Source organism: Pseudopipra pipra, chromosome 18, assembly GCF_036250125.1.
Source record: "Pseudopipra pipra isolate bDixPip1 chromosome 18, bDixPip1.hap1, whole genome shotgun sequence".
Lineage (NCBI taxonomy): Eukaryota > Metazoa > Chordata > Aves > Passeriformes > Pipridae > Pseudopipra > Pseudopipra pipra.
The window spans coordinates 2,802,346-2,818,452 of NC_087566.1; the positions used below are offsets into that span (position 1 = coordinate 2,802,346).

The 16,107-nt window shown below is 47.8% G+C and overlaps 1 protein-coding gene across 1 annotated transcript in view; it reads left to right on the forward strand.

Annotated features, from left to right (window-relative positions):
* TBX3 (T-box transcription factor 3) overlaps nt 1–16,107 on the forward strand; it is a 433,177-nt gene that overhangs the window by 232,400 nt on the left and 184,670 nt on the right. The window contains exons 6-9 of the mRNA XM_064674670.1: nt 33–141; nt 8,003–8,149; nt 8,531–8,606; nt 12,944–13,076. The gene's annotated coding sequence lies outside the window, so the exon portion shown is untranslated. The remainder of the gene's footprint in view (nt 1–32; nt 142–8,002; nt 8,150–8,530; nt 8,607–12,943; nt 13,077–16,107) is intronic.

Sequence of the window (16,107 nt, forward strand, 5' to 3'; positions counted from 1 at the left end):
TGATTTATTTCTTTTTCTTTGCTGTAAATCAGCCTGCTGGTGAGAAGATGACTTTATCCAGGAACTCTCCACTGCTGAAGGAGCTGAAGGCTAAAGACTCTCATCTGTCCCCAAAAAGCAGGAAGCACAGCCATGGGTGAGGTAAGCACAGCAGCCTGAAATGGCTTTGAGTGTTTTACTCAGTGCAGTGCAGGGACCACCAGTGTGTAGAAGCACGTGTTGTACTGGTGGTTAACCAGCAGATCATGGAATGGTGACCTGGGGATGCTTTCAGTCATGGACAGCTGTGGATTTGTATTTATATACACCTGTTTTACCTACCTAAGGCTCGGAGTCGGGGAGACTGATTTTGGGTTTGCTCAAGACCAGTATTTGCTGGAATGACTTAAGGCTGATAATATATTAATAGAAAATAGCAGTTGAGATCTATTATATATTTCCAAAGATGCTTACTTGTAAGACTTCAGTAACAATTATTTGTGAACTGTCTTTAAATTCACACAAGTGTGAACACCCCTCTCTGTTCATGTTCCCGTGTGCACCCTCAGTGGGCAGTGTCTGAGGACATCATGCATGTGTGAGGAGGGATTTCTTGTTTGGTGTGGACATCCTTCCACTCAGGCAGTGCCAGGGAGATGTTCATAGAATCACAGACTGTGTTGAGTTGGAAGGGACCTTAAAGTTCATCCAGTTCCAACCCCTGCCATGGGCAGGGACACCTTCCACTAGCCCAGGTTGCTCCAAGCCCTGTCCAACCTGGCCTTGGACACTTCCAGGGATCCAGGGGCAGCCACAGCTTCTCTGGGCAACCTGTGCCAGGGTTGGCACCTGTTCCAGTACCTTCAGGTACTGGAAGGCTGCTATAAGGTCTTTCTAGAGCCTTGTCTTCTCTGGGCTGAAAATGCTGTCCATGTTCATGGGCAGGGTTGCAGGCTGTGTTCACCTGTGTCAGGATGAGCCTCTGTCATTTTGCACAGTTCCTCCAAACCGTCACACGGGTGCATTTTAGGACAGAACAAGCCCTGGCCAATTCAGGAACTGACACATGCTTTTACATTCGGGGGCCAAATCCAGATTTTCCCGCTGAAGCCAAAAGTATAAGCAACACAATTCCATGAGCATGTTGCCTCTGAGTGACAGTTTGAGTGCAGGGGGGTGACTGGGTTTGGCTGAGCTCTCTATTGCTCTGAAAAGAGCAGTCGATGCCCTTGACTAGTGAGTGGTGCCAAGTGCCACATGTGTGATAATGGCCAGGGGCCTGGTCACTCTGCCCAGGCAGTCCCTGAGGATTTGGGTCTGGCCAGTAGCAGCCAGAATGCTTGGGAGACAAGTTTCTGTATGAAATTCTTCTCCAGTGGAAGGTATCCCTGCCTCTGGCAGGGGAGGTGGAGCGAGATGAGGTTTAACCCAAACCACTCTGTGATTCTATGTAATTTGTGTTGCTTCTCTGTAGGGACTAAAGGGTTAAATCTCTCCTTTGTCTCAGATACAGAGCACAAAGTGAAAATCTGTGACCCTGCAGGTTCCCAGGTTGCTGTCTGTGTGTGTGGATCTGGGTGTAGGGTGGGTTATCCTGCTGTTGGCAGGGGTGAATATGTGGGAGAGCAGAGCCTGGTCACACGTCTGTGTCGGTGCAGCTGCTGATGAACACGAGGGTGTTTGTGTCGGAGCTGTCTGGGGCAGGAGGTGCATGTGCTGTGTGTTATTCTCACATCCTTGCTAGCAGCAAACAATGTCACGTCCCTACCTGGACTGCAACGTGACACACACCTCAAAAACAGCAGCAAAGATGAGCTCCAGAGCCACAGGAGAAAGCAGAGCTGCTCTTTTTTTGCTCATCAGCCAGGAAATCCTGCCAGCCCCGGCAAAGCATGCCGGGATCCAAACCGGCTTTTGGGCTGGGGCTGGAGGGGGAGAGCGAAAGAGAAGCAGTAATTTGTTTGCCATCGCCCTGGAGCCAGGAAATCCAAACCTCAAGCATTTCCCAGGCCACAGCACATGGGAGTTGGGGGAGAGTGTCAGGAGTGGCTCCCAGGAGCACACCCACCCGTGTGCACACGCACGGGGAAGGGGCTCCACTCCAGCACCACCGCCGAGATGCTGAGACAATCTCGAGTTTTCAGGCCATAGCTGTCAGGATGCTTCGGTATATTCATCACCCCCCACTCCGTGGTGATAAAAATTTACACAGCCAACGAAACGAAGATTAATTTCATGTGAAAAGCTGACAGAATGGCCCATGTCATTGCTTTATTTGTGCCAGCACTCAGTAACTCGGTGCAAGTTCCATCGAGGTGGCAGACACCCCGTCCCCTTGAGCCATCTCGTCTCCTCTCTAATGATGCCACCGTTTTGACAAAACCAAGCAACACAGCCGGTATGTGCGAATTTGGAATTAATTTTCCTCGGAAAGGTCAAGTATGTTAATGAGCTTTTGGCTGCCCGTGTTTTCTCTCTTGTGTTTTTCCCCCCGTTAATGGGGGGAAGAGGGTGGGGGGGGCAAAAAAGAAGGGGGAGAAATAATTACAGAAATAAAAAGGAAGAAAGGAGGAAAAGAAAGAAGCTGTGAGGATTTGGAAGAGGCAGGATTCAGCATGGTTTTTCAGGGGCTCTCCTTCTCCAGGACTGAGGCGGGCTAATTGTATCAGCGCAAGTCTGTGCAGTTTGCTTGGAGCTGTTGAGCGGGGCCAGGGATGTCATGGATAGCAGAGTTGGTGTAACCTGGCACGGAGGGGGTGAATTGCACCTCCTTTGCACTCAGGGACTGAAGGCAGCCCTGTGTGTTGGCAGCTGCCTTCGTTTTCCATCACAGAATGGCTGAGCTCGGCTCAACGCGGGGCTCTGTGTGCTGGGCGAGCAGAGAGCAAGGGAAGGTGAGGGAAAGAAGGATTTCCATTATGAGAGGAAGCTGGAAGAAAGCTCAGCTGCTCTGGGAGAAAGGCCAGGGCCCACTAATTCGTCCAGCTTAGAAACAGGACAAACAGGCAGTTTAAAGAGAAATTGTCCATACAAATGGCATGAGATGTTTGAACTAACTATGATGCCAACCACTGTGTTCCCCAAATTCCTGCCTTTATTCCTGCAAGTTAGAATTTGCCACTTTCTGGCATCCTCGTGGCAGGAATTGCTTTGATATCTCAAGGGGTTGGGTGATGATCAACGGGAGGAAAGGTGGTGAAAACAGCAGATGATGTGTCAGGGCATAAGGGAGCAAAGCTGAACTCCTGGCTCTGTCCCACACGAGTCACACTCACCTGGATAGGACATTTAGGGTAGGATTCATCTCACCTAATTTTAGTCTTCTTAAGCAAAGTATCCAGACTAAACTAATTGTCCAGGTTTCTCTTCTTGTTAACAGAGAACAGTAAGGAGGAACATATATCCCACCTAATTTAAGATGAGAGAAATTCCATTCTGGCAAGCAGTTTCTTTCTCATTGAATATAAAGTGAACTTAAACAATTAGTTTGGACTGAACCCCTACCTTTTAGAAGCTTAAAATTATGGGGTGTGATTTCCTCCTCATTCTCTTCTCCCTGCTCCCATTCTGGCTCTTATTTCCATATAATCCTACAGGCAGGGGAAATCCAGTGGGTCTCATAGTGGCTGTATTGGCAGGGTAGGATCAATGCCTTTCCCTCAGCTTGCTCAGGCTGGCTCCATGCTTATCCACTCTTGTGGCAACACAACCTTTGGCTGTGATCTGGTCCTTCCTGCCTCACGCTGCTGGAGCCAGCCCAGCACATGGAATCTTGGGCATTGTCCAGGAAGCCTTTGTTGACTTTGGAGGGTGCATGTTTTGCCATCCTGGCCACAGTGCAAGGAGAAACGATGTGCAATGTAACAGTGCCGGTGTCACATTTAAGGGTGTCCTCAATTAGGGGTTTGCTCTGTTTTGCACCTTACCCAGCTGGTTCTGGTGTGTGGGTCCATCCGTGCGTGGCCCTGGCGTGTTCCCCACATGACTCATCCTGCAGCGGGGCTGCCTCAGACTCGTGGCTGGGACACGGATTTCCAAAGCACTCAAGTGGCCAAACTTAATGATTTTCAGCTGACTCCCAGCACTGTCCTAAACAAGGAATTCCTACCCATAAACCACTGTGCTGCCCACGCTCTCCCCCTCTCCCCCAGGCTCTGTGGTGTCCATGGAGGCACATTCTGCTCTGCTGACCCTGCTGCAAGGTGGGGTGGCAGCTGGGGACAGTGAGATTCACCAGAGGAGCTTTGGGCTGTCCCTCTCACATGTGCTTGCCCAAATGGTCTCAGAACATTCATGGGCAGCACCAGATGTATATCTTTCCTCTCTAGAAGTTGTTGTGTTGTTAAGAGGTTGCTTTATTCCTCCTCAGAGGAAGTTTCTGTGATGGAAGGAAATTATTTGCTAAGCTCTGCTAAGGTATAAATTTAACAGTAAATATTAATTTGTGCACAGGACAAAGGGGGTACAAGAGATATTTAAAGTATTTTGGTGGCAAATGGTATTTTGAGTCCTCAGTTCTGGCAACAAAAAGAACACAGGAGGCGTCTGCACAGAGATTGCCTCATTCATGGCCATGGTGAAGTAGGGCATCCCTGTCCTGTTGTTGCCTGGAGTATCAGAAGAGGATGAGATCTATAAGAACTTGAGTTCTTAGGGAACTTTTCACCCAGCAGCTCCGTGGGGCTTTAGCTGAACTGTGGGATATTCAGTGTTTCCCAACTCTCGTGTCAAGGACCATCTCCTCTCTCCCCAGCTGTGAGATGTGGCTCTGCACCATTTCTGTGTCCTCCCCTCCCACGCTCTGGTTTCCGTAGGGAGGAATCCTGGGGATGTGAGTCAGGGAGCTGTAGGGGTCTGTCACCAGTGGGAATGATTCAGGCCTGAGACAGCACAGCACACCTACCCCCTGATTTACAGATCGCCCTAGGGACACTCAAAGCCACATTTTCCCAACATGCCAAATTCTTGAGAAAACCCAGCCACTTGTTTTGGTGCTTAAATAGAAACATAACCCCTCAGAACAGGCACAGAGTCTATGAGATGCATCAGGGCAGTGAGTCTGCTCTCCCCTCCTAGTGCTCCTCCCGTGTTCATGGATATCATGGGGCACGGTGTCCCTTCATCCCTGTGTTGTGGGGATTGTTTGTGCCATCTTCTCTCAGCTTCTGTCCCTCTGTTTCTCCCCTGTGTGAGAGCACTGGTGCCTGCAATGGGAGGTCACCAGTGAGGTTACTCAACTGGCTCCAAGTATTAAGGCTTCCTGCTCTGCTATGAAGAGCTGCCAAGTCCCCCCTCCCCGCCGCTCACCACAAACCCAGTGCCTGTTTGTCTCCCTCTCTCCCCTTCTCATCCCTCCTCCTACCAAGACATTCAAATCTCTCCCCAGCAGACAGAGTGGGAGGACAAGGCACCCCGAGCAACCTTCAGACGTGTTTGCCTGAGTTCCCAAAGCAGTGTGGCCACAGGGTGATGTTGTCTTTGCCCCTTATCAATGTTGCCAGAGGGTGAACTGTCCCCATCTGTCCCTCCAGAGTCTGTGGCAGGTTCCCATCAGGACCTGACCCAGTAGCTGGGCTGACAAAAGGCTTTTATTTCCACTGGAAAATGTCCTCAGGTTCTTCTACCATCAGGCTGAGGGGATCCACGGGTAAGTGTGAAGGGGTTCATGAGCAGTGTTTGAGGAGAATGTAAATTTTGTCAGCTGGTGGGAATGGGCTGCTCAAGGACCTGTAGCTTCCTCACTAATCTGGTAGGGGGGTACAGATATATAAGAGTTAAAAATCTCTGCCCTAGGCATGAACCTGGGGAAAGACAAGGAATCTCCTGTCCCAAAGGAAGTGAAATTTTACCAAGGGCAATGTGGCAGTGGGTGATCAGCCTAAAGGGAGAGAGCTGCCTTTGGTGGGCATCTGGGCATGTGGGGAGGGAGCAGAACACAGGGAGAGCTTTATTCACAGGAACAGAGCATGAACCAGAGATGAGAAACAGTTAGAACAGGATCCTGTGAGGAGCAGAGGACATAAATAAGGTGGGAATGGAGGGAAGATGGGAGGGGTGGTCACAATTTTTGAAACAACCAAGGGGAGTGGGGATGCTGCTCCAAAAAGCACCGCAGAGATCAACCACATTCAAGTAAAAACATAATTTTCTTTAAGAATAATACAGAAGCCCCACACACTAATGGTTCAACAGGATGAGGAAAAGCTGCCTGCTCCACCCCACTATGTGCTGAGGTAAGGGTAAAACCAGAGCCCCTCGGGCAGGAGCCTGCCAGTGGTGCACAGTTGGCCTTGGACACATCTGGGGTGCTCCAGTTGGCAGCAATCCTGCTCTCAAAGCAGAAGAGAAACAGCTGCTTTGGAAGAGGATTTTAGGCTCTCCAGCCGTGGCTGAGTCCCCTCAGCTCCTTGTCTTTGCTTCTAACTCCCTTTCTTAAAGATCTCCCAGGAGATTTCCCACTGCTGTCAGTGCTGCTGGGGTCACCAGCCAGGAGCTCTTGTCTTTTTCCCAGGAACTGTGAGGCTGCAGGAAACGTGCCCCGAGGAGTTCTTTGTGAGCATCACACCTGAATTTACCCCACTCTCTCCCAGTTTATGCTAAATGGAGACCACAGAGACCTCATTTAATGACTGGGTTTGTGTAGGTGTAAAGCTCTTTGAGGCTCCATAAACATGGGTGTTTATTCATTTGGAGTTCATTTCGATTTTCTTTTAAGATGAATTCATTAGCAGGGAGAAAGCCAAAACCTCACTGCTAAAAATCCAAGTCTTGGTTTTGTTTCGTTTTAGGCCATGAAACAAGTATAAATTAACTAATTTCTAATTATGATCTCATGGGGCTGGTCCTTCAGGCTGCCTCCATCCGTGTGGTCTGTGTTCTGGGAGCTCACAGACAAGGAAAAGCTGAGAAAAGCATTGAAACAGGAGGACTGGGGGCAGCTCTTGCCTTGTTTGATGGCACCCTGTATTAGCTGCTCCTTTGGTTGTTAGGGATATCACATTCCAGGGACGCATTGCTGTGGTTAAGGGGTGAAGTGAGACAAATGAGAGGACAGAGGTTACACACATGAGCTACAAGGATGTCCCCATTTTGATGCCAGGTAGAAAATCAGATGGAGCGTGTTTGCTCCTGCCCTGGGGCTAAGAGCAACAAAGGGAAAGAGCAGGGGATTTATCTAACTACAGTCTAATATTCCTTTGGCTGCAGCAAAGGCTGCAGCACTTCCCGACTATCGGCTGGCGCTTTCACTCACACACATCTGTGATTGATGGGCAGAGAGTATAAACACCTCATTAGTGCTATAATTCACTGGTTAGGGCTCAGACTGGGCTGTGGGAGGGAGGGGGGGGAAAAAAGAGTTGAGAAAGTTTAATAAAGGAAAAAAAAAAATGGAAGAGGGGGAAGAGCGGATGTAAAGGCCACACAAATCATTCCGGGGAGTTATCTGATCTGCTTTGAAAACTTTAATTGCTGATAATGGACAACCTGTTGGGTGGTATTTTATTAACACTAATAGATTTTTACGGGATATTTCTCACATTGCTCTCCCAGAGCCCGAGGAATACATTAAATATTAAAAGTTAATGCTCTTGGTTGCTGTTTCAAGGATGCCCCGCCGATAACGAGCTTTCCCGCAAGTTAGAAACCAGGAGAAAACATGAGCTGCCTTTGCCACTTACGGCCTCTGCAATAATAATGAGGAAAACACTTGAAGCCTGTGTGCACCTTGCAGCTGAGCTGCTCAAGTCTGGCCTAAATGCTCTGTGAAGGCAGTGCCCAGCCCAGAGCTGGTAGCTGCATCTGATCTCCAATCCTGGATTTACAAGAGCTGGATTCCAGAGTCCCACGCTGAAGTGTTTGTAACCCCCATATGCTACTTTACATTTCAGTTATTCAAAGCAGAGGCTGAGCCAACAACCCATTCCTGTTTCTCAAGAGAACTTAGGTCTGAAATGGATGATATTTTTCTTTAATGTGCTGAATGGTTTTATAAAAGTGTTGCTTCTGCACTGATCTGTTACAGAAATGACCCAGCTATCTGGAGCAGAAATGGAAGCGCCTCAGGAAACATCTGTAGAGGCCTCCAGGACTGTAGGCAGCAAGGGGAGGTTCTGGAGGAGGCTCCAAAGTCCTGCACACAGCAGACAACCCTCAAAGTATGGAAAAAAAGGTCAGTTCTGTGCTGTAAAGAGATAGATTCAAGCAGCCCAAGAAAGAAAAGAAGTTAATGCAACACTGGGGAGGTTTGCTGGAGGGAAGGTAAATTTGAAACAGGATGAGCAGTAACCAGCTTGTGTGGTGAGTGGGGGGGCTTGTGTTAGGACTGGAAAGTCATAATGCACTTTTGTGCTCGTGGGTAAAACCTGGACTTCCCCTTTAGTGCCTTCTTTGGGTGCACCAGCACGGCCAGCAGTGATGCCCTGGGCCTAGAAAGCCAAGTTAAATCTGTTAGCCCTGCCTGTGGTGGCCTTCCTCTTTGGAGTCGTGTCATCTTCCCTGGCGGCAGCAACGGGCTCGGTTTTGGATCTCACTCTGACCTCTGTTTGTGCAGCCACCTTCTTGTGCCAAACCAAGCTGGGCTGAATGGCCCCATCCACGCTCCCTGGAACAGCCCTGGTCCAATCCTGGTGAGTAACTCAGCTTTCCAGGCCTGCTTGGCTGGAGAGCAGCTTTACTGTCAGGCCAGCTAGACCTTACCAAGAGCCTGGTTCTAGCTGCCAGGCCTTTCTGTAGGCAGCCTACAAGAAGATGGATTTCCATACCTCCTTTCTCAGTAAGTGTTTTCTTGTAGTCATGCCATGAACTGCTGGAGCTGGATTATCTTGGTCTCCTCACTCTCCTCACCCTTGTTTTTTCCAGACAAGGAGGAGAAGCTGTCCAAACTACCTACTCACCCTTGGCAGCCACTCCCACCCTCCTTGCTTAAAACAAGACATCTTCTGTATCCCTCTGTATTCCATGCCCCATTTCTGTGGAAGTTTTTCAGGTTAAGTAAAGGGTTCAGCTGCTCTGGGGTGGTGCAGGCAGAAGAGGAGAGGCTCCAGTTCACTCTCCTCTAAGTCTGGCTTTAATAATTGAGATCTCATTTTGGCATCTTGAAGTCGAGCTGCTAGAGCCAGTTTTCTGAGGAGTTAGGGACTGATCACAGAGACCAGTTGTCTTCTCTTACATATGGACCTGCTCAGGTCAGAAACGTGCGCTGCAGGTTTTAGACTTTGCTGGGGAGTATTTCATTAATCCTGTCTGCACTGGGGGGTGTTAAGGGCCTTCAGGGACTGGACACCAGCTTGTCTGTGTCAGTTGAGTTAAATGCCATTTTTTTTTCCCCTAGAACATTCCCCAAGGAGTCTTAATATGAATATACAGATGGTTAGTAAGTGTGTGTTTTGTCCTACAGTAAATGACACCACAGCATCCACAAGGTAGGTGCAAATCAAACTGGGAACTTCAGTTTCTGGAAGGTCTTACCTTTTGAGTTAGACCAGATGCTGAAGCCATGATGGGGCACGGGCAGGGCCAGTCTCTTGCTTTCCTTGAACACAGAGTCTTTAGATTGCTTGGACTGAACTCTCTCCAGGTGGTTTAAGAGTCTTTTCAAATTGTGTATCTTCTGTCTCTGAAAGAAGGATTTGAATCACAGAATCACAGAATGGGTTGGGTTGGAAGGGACCTTAAAGTTCATCCAGTGCCACCCCCTGCCATGGGCAGGGACACCTCCCACCAGCCCAGGTTGCTCCAAGCCCCGTCCAACCTGGCCTTGGACACTTCCAGGGATCCAGGGGCAGCCACAGCTTCTCTGGGCAACCTGGGCCAGGGCCTCCCCACCCTCACAGCCAACAATTCCTTCCCAATGTCCCACCTAACCCTGCCCTCCCCCTTTGGCCATTCCCCCTTGTCCTATCAGTCCAGGCCCTTGTCCAGCTCTCCTGGAGCCCTTTTAGGCTCTGGAAGGGGCTCCAAGGTCTCCCCAGAGCCTTCTCTTCTCCAGGCTGAACAATCCCAATTCTCTCAGTGAATTTGGGAGGAAGTTGCTTGGAGGGTAATGGGGAAGAAGAGCCAGGAGAACTTGGTACAGTGATAAATCCTTTGGCTCCCACACTCCAGGATGTGCTTTGTTTCTAAACTGCTGTTTAGCGATAAAATGGTCTTAGTTACTTAACGGGAATTGACTTTGTCCCTTCTCCTCCCCCTGGCAGCCCATCCGTTCTCCCCGTCTCCCCTCCAATAAGGGCAGCTTTTCCTGATTGACCCCACAGGCTTACGAAAAACCTTTCTACTTAAACGTGTATTGACCTCAGTCTTGCTGCCCAGTGAATTATGTCACAGCTGGCAATCTGAAAGCCGTAAATCAGGGCTCCAACCCGGGGAGCTGTCTCCTGATGACACGGATCTGAGCCTTCATCGATGAAGGTTGTACCAGGTGCCTTCGTGTCTCTGACAACTGGGGAGGGAATACCCTTTTTATGTTTCTTTTCTGTCGTCATCCCCTAGGCCCTGTGATATTTTTTTTTTCTCTTCCCTTTGTTTTGTTTTTTTTTTATTTCCCTTCCCCATCTGTCTTTGCGCCGTGTATAAAATTTCCTTCCTTGCCTTAACCCACCCTCCAAAGGGAAAGAAAAGGAACCTGTCAGACTTGGCATCTTGGGTAGTCTTAATTCTTAGGTAGTGTTAATTTTGTCAGTCTTTCCTTATTCCCTTCCTGTTTGATTTTTGTGTTGATTTGCTGTTGTTTTCCCTGATGTGATTTTATGATCCGGACAAATGCGCTGGACAAATGAGAAATTTAATGATACTGGAAATATTTCTCCCGTATTTTGTGAAGCAAAGTGATTCCAATAGATCTTTTGCCCCGTGACTTGGGATGTGCTGGCTCGTTGTCACTTTGTGGATGAGGGAAGGGGAAGCATCATCACAGATTCAGTCAACCCTTCTGTCTCTATGCAAGTATTGATCAAGTGGGAAGGAGGGAACTCGCTCCCTGACAGAGTTTGTAAAAGGAAGATCTGCGTCGTGCTTGACTTAAATAGTAAAAATGCCACGAGTTTTCATAATTCCCTGTTCCTTTGGGGAATCAGGGAGGCATAGCTTCATCTTCCTCTTCTCACAGACAAGTATTTCACATCTTGCCTGGGTGGCAGAGCCAGAAAAGGAGGGATATTTGCTTGCTTTCCCACATCTCAAAATAGAGCTACATAAACAGTTTTTGACTTTATTCTGTCTATGCTGGAATACAATGCTAGCTGGGAAAGAAAAAGCATATTTTTTAGTTCTTCTAGGACTAGTAGAAATACTGCCTTGGTGACAGACCCGTTGCTTGTTAGAGATCTTGCAACCCTGATTTTATATCTGTGGCACATTCCTTCGATGTGCCACGTGAATTCTTCAGCTCAGGAATGTCTTGACTTTAGGAGATGTTACCTTTTTGTCTGTGTCTTGGCTGACTTCAGGAAAGGCAGACAGATAAGTTTGGAGATAGCTCTGATAATGTGCCTGGTGCTGAGGCCAGACCTGGCAAGGCTGGGATCAGTCCAGGGCTGATGTTGGCTCTGAATGTCACTGGGGAAGCTGGGAGGGCCCTCAGTGGGTTCAGTGCTCTGGATGGAGATCAGATCCTGAGATAACAAGGTGATGACAAGCACCTTCAGAAATACTGACACAGAGACAGATAAAAGAAGATGCAGTAATAGTGTGTAGAAATAAATCCTTCTCGTTCTGCTTTTGATCTTCTGCGTATCTTAAATGTAAGAATTTTCTTAATATCAGTTTCTTACATCATCCATAAGCTCATGCCCTGCATTTTAACAGCCTTACAAAATGTTACTCAAAGAAATGGATCCAGGCATTTATTTTAAAGACACTGGATTAGGCACTATCTGTATTCAGATTAAATTCCTCCCCCACAATGTTTGCAATATAATGTTTGTGGTACTGGCATGTGCAGCACTGCCCAGAGAGTGGAGCTGGCTGGAAATTCCCTCATCTGCATAAATGCAAATGACTAAAAACTTGGACTGGTGGGAGAAAAATTAGTAGATTATGGGTTTTATTCCTCCTTTATTGATGTAAATCGCAGGCATGTGTAATGATAGCTGTGATTTTAAAGTGGGCTGTGGCCCTTCAAAGAAAATGTGAGCTCATAAATCCTGTGAGATTAGAGATCCTGGGGCCCGATGTGGCAATGGCTCCGGGTTTATGGCATTCCTCAGGACAGCCAGGATAGGATGTTCTGTGACCCGGCTTTTATGAAGATCAAAAGGCTTAAAAACTGTTGAGAATAAGATTTTCACGTCGTCCAGGGGGGAGACACCGAGCTGTCAAGTGGGAGGAGGCTCTTTGAAGTGTGGAGATAAGGACCTTTCTAACCCCCGGTCAGGTATGAAAGCCATTTCCAGGCGGCAGAGGAGCGTGTCATTCCACTGGATGCTGTGCCAAGGGAATTCGTGGAGCAGGCCAGCTGAGCTGAGCCAGGTGAACACCTGGCAGGGCCTCAGCCAACCCATAAACAGGACCAAAACCTGAATGTTTGAAGAGGGTTGAAAGGACTGGGGAAATGTAAAAATTGATGTATTGGAGGAGGTGGGAATTATAGGGGGGAATATCTCCCTGTGCTCCAACCAGCCTGAGTCCAGCAAAGCAGCCACTGCAGGGAGTTGGAATGAGGAGTGTACTCCTACAAGGATTATCCCAGCCTTGTGTCTGGGGCAGGTGGGAATGCTCCCAGGGAGCTTCTGGGTGGGAAAAGGGTGAGGAGAGACAGAAAGTGGCCTCACACCTCTGTGTTCTGGCCAAGAGCTGAGCCACTGCAGGGCCAGGAGGGAGGAAGCAATTCACTGCTGCTGGAGGCCAGGAATAGCTTGTCACTGGTGGGGAATAGCTGTGGGAGAAGCACAGCACTGCTTTCCCGACTGTCCCAGGGCTCACCATCCACCACAAACACTTACATGTTTGTTCCTTCCCTTCTCAGATTCCTCAGAGGGGTTGGCATTGGCAGCTGGATTATCGTGGTGCCTTGAGAAAGAACTCCTGCACAGCATTTTTCATGTAGGCAGAAGCTGTTAGTGCTGAAAACCTTCCCAAAAAAGGATTCCCCTGAGCTGGTAAGAATAATTTCTGGTCACATTTGTAGAGGTTTAAATGGCATCTAGACAAGATAAATATCCTTAATGTTTTGTCATCTTCTTGCTGATGAACTAAAGATACATTTACTTTCCTGTAATGACTTTCTAAGAGAAAACAGCTAAACTAGACAGAAAAAAATACAATTTCACCACAGATGCTGTTGATATATATGTTTCCTCTGTAATAAGCTCAGTCCTTGGCTGACAATAAAATAAGAATTGTCCTTAGCCAACATCTTGAAAGCTGAAGGTGAAAACAGAGTGGTAGGAATCACATGGCTTTATCATCCATGTCCAAGCACTGAATTCCCTCACGGCAACAAATTTGGTTTAAAAAAATCTTGTCGTAATTATCACTGCTCACATAGATACTCTCTAGGAACTGTTGTATGTGGAATTGGTCAGAAACACTTTGATAGTCTGGTTGCTATTGAAAAATGCCATTTCCTGTTGGAAATGGTTGAGGAAATCGCAATGATTTAATTATTTTCTTTTTTTTTTGTTTTCAGAGGAGTACTAGAGAGAAGGGCCTGACTGGGTTAAAGCCATAGGTTTTATTTAGGTGTTCTTTTTCCTTTCCAATGATTTGTTGCTTCTTTTTCTAGTCACGCTGTGTATAACACATGTCCAGTGTATTTCAGTGGGTCCAGAATGAAATCGTGGAGGGAATATTGAGATTTTGGGGGTTCTTTTCCAAAGCAAAACATGAGTAATTCATGAAAGTAAGAAATCGTGTTTCAAATGGAACATCCATTCTTTCCCTCATCCCACCAGTGCTGTTACACTCAGAGCCCGACCCGTGCAAATATTTTAGTAGTAGGATTGCAGAAGGAGCTCCCTGTTTGCTTCTTCTTTCCTCCTGACTGTTCAGGTTTTCTCTGTCATCCTTCTTAAAGCAACAACTTCCCGAATACCAGAGTGGAGAGGAGTGTGTTGTCAACCTTCCCCTCAGCAGTGTGATGTAACGGGCCCACTGCTCTGATTCACAGGGAAATTACTGTGTCCCTGTATCCTTTTAATTGTAGGGTTCAAAACCAAAGCATGGAGACACACATAAATTATTACACTGTCATTTAATCTGGAGTCAGTCCAGTGTGAACCCTGAGCGCCTGGAGCTGGTCCAGCCGAGTGGCAGGAACAGGGCTGAGAGTCCTGGTAAACACCACATGATTTCTGGTATTTGCAGGGCATCTGCTCTGCCTGCCCTTGCAGTACCTTTGGCTGCTCTGGAGAAGCTCCTGGGTGACTGGTGATTTTATTAGGGAGGGTGAGCCATTCAGCTTGTCAGCCTGCTCCCAGAAGAAAAGCTGCAGTGGGAAAAAAAAAAAAAAACCTTGCTCTGGGCTTTGAAACCTGAACTGCAGCCAATTCCAGCTGAGGGATGTGACGGTCGCCTTCGCTGTGAAGTTGCCATCTGAACAATGACAGTGTTGTGTGGCTTGGAAAGACCAGTGGAAGGGATAAGTGTCTGTGGTGGCTGTGATGGGCCAGGTCTGTGTCAGAGCAGCCCAGACCCCTGGCCTTGCCTCAGACCGTGCACCTCAACATCCACAGTTAAACCTGTTTCAGGGGGACACATATGCATCCCAAATTTTCTCCTCTTCCAACCCCCTTTGGCTGGACCATCTGGCCTTGCTTCTGCTCCTTTGAAAGCTTTGCCTCATTAAACAGCCCTGGGAGCTCAAGAAGGAAAGTCACGGGAGGAGAACAGGAAGGGGGATTGCTAAGAGATGTGCTATTCCTTAATAAAATAATAGCCTGAGAGGAGATCACAGCTTGTAACAACCAGTGAGATCCTGCTGCTAAGATTCCCTGCAAAGCTGCTCCTCTCAGGGCCAAGCTTCCCATCCCCAAAGCCAGCTGTGCTGTGCATGTGCTGCACAGCTCCCCCGAAGTCATGGCATGGAGGGTGAGAGTTATAATGTATTCATCCAAATCACATCCAAATCTCATCTTTTGTTTTCAATTTGTTGGGACAAACAGCTCCTCTCTTCACTATTTATAATTTGGCCCTCCTCTAAGGCCCCAGCTGAAGTCGTTGCACTGGGTCTGAGCTGGTTCAGCCTGTGAGATGCTTGAATTAACAACACAGTGGATGGGCAGAGGGGGAGAAGGAGGTTGGTACCTGCTGTGTCCCTTTTGCAGGTGGGGAGCTGAGGCCTGGAAATGGAATAATTTGCCCTGAGTCTAAAAAAGAGGTGGTGGCAGAATAAGACAACAGCTCTTCTCCACTCAAGAGAGAAACACCTTTTTTGATCAGTGTTTTCCACGACAGGTGGAATGCCCAACCTGAAGGTTGGCTGAGAAATGGTTGCTTTAAAGATCAGTAATATTTATGAACAAAGTCCTGCTGACCTTGGGTTTGCTCCTGCACGGTCGTGTTGGAGGTGAGGATTGCTGTCTTCCCACCCAGGAATTCCAGTGCACCTCAGACATCTCAAATTTACTGTTTGTGAGGTTTTTGCTTGGACTGTTCATGCAGGTCCAACCACAGATACTGCTCCAACAACCTGGAGAGAGTGTCTGAAGCATTGAAATCCCATGAGGACAAAGCTAGGGGTCCCTTCAGAGCTGGGTGAAACCAAAACTACCAACAAGGCCTTGTTGACATTTTCCTATGGACAGGATTTTGGATGAAGTGAACCAACACCCTTGGCTTGGGGTGATGGCTCAGTGTAACCCATGGGTGACCAGAAAGTATAAATAGTGCAAAAATAGTAGTTCTTATTTTTTAAAAGAGTAAGAAAGTATTCAGATGTTCATTCAGGAAATGTGTAACCCCAAACACCAAGACACCAGCTTCTCTTCTTCACTCAGCTCTCAGTTTATTGTATGGATGTGGCATGAACTTCTTTACAAATCTGTTATATGCTACAGGTATTTTCATCTGTCCAACACTGTGATGTAGTAAGAAGCAACACAAATGCTATTTGCTCTTTACCAGTAAAGAGTGGGGTGAAAAAGCTTGTGTTACAAGAAGAAACATCCCTGTAGAGGCTACACCTCGTTC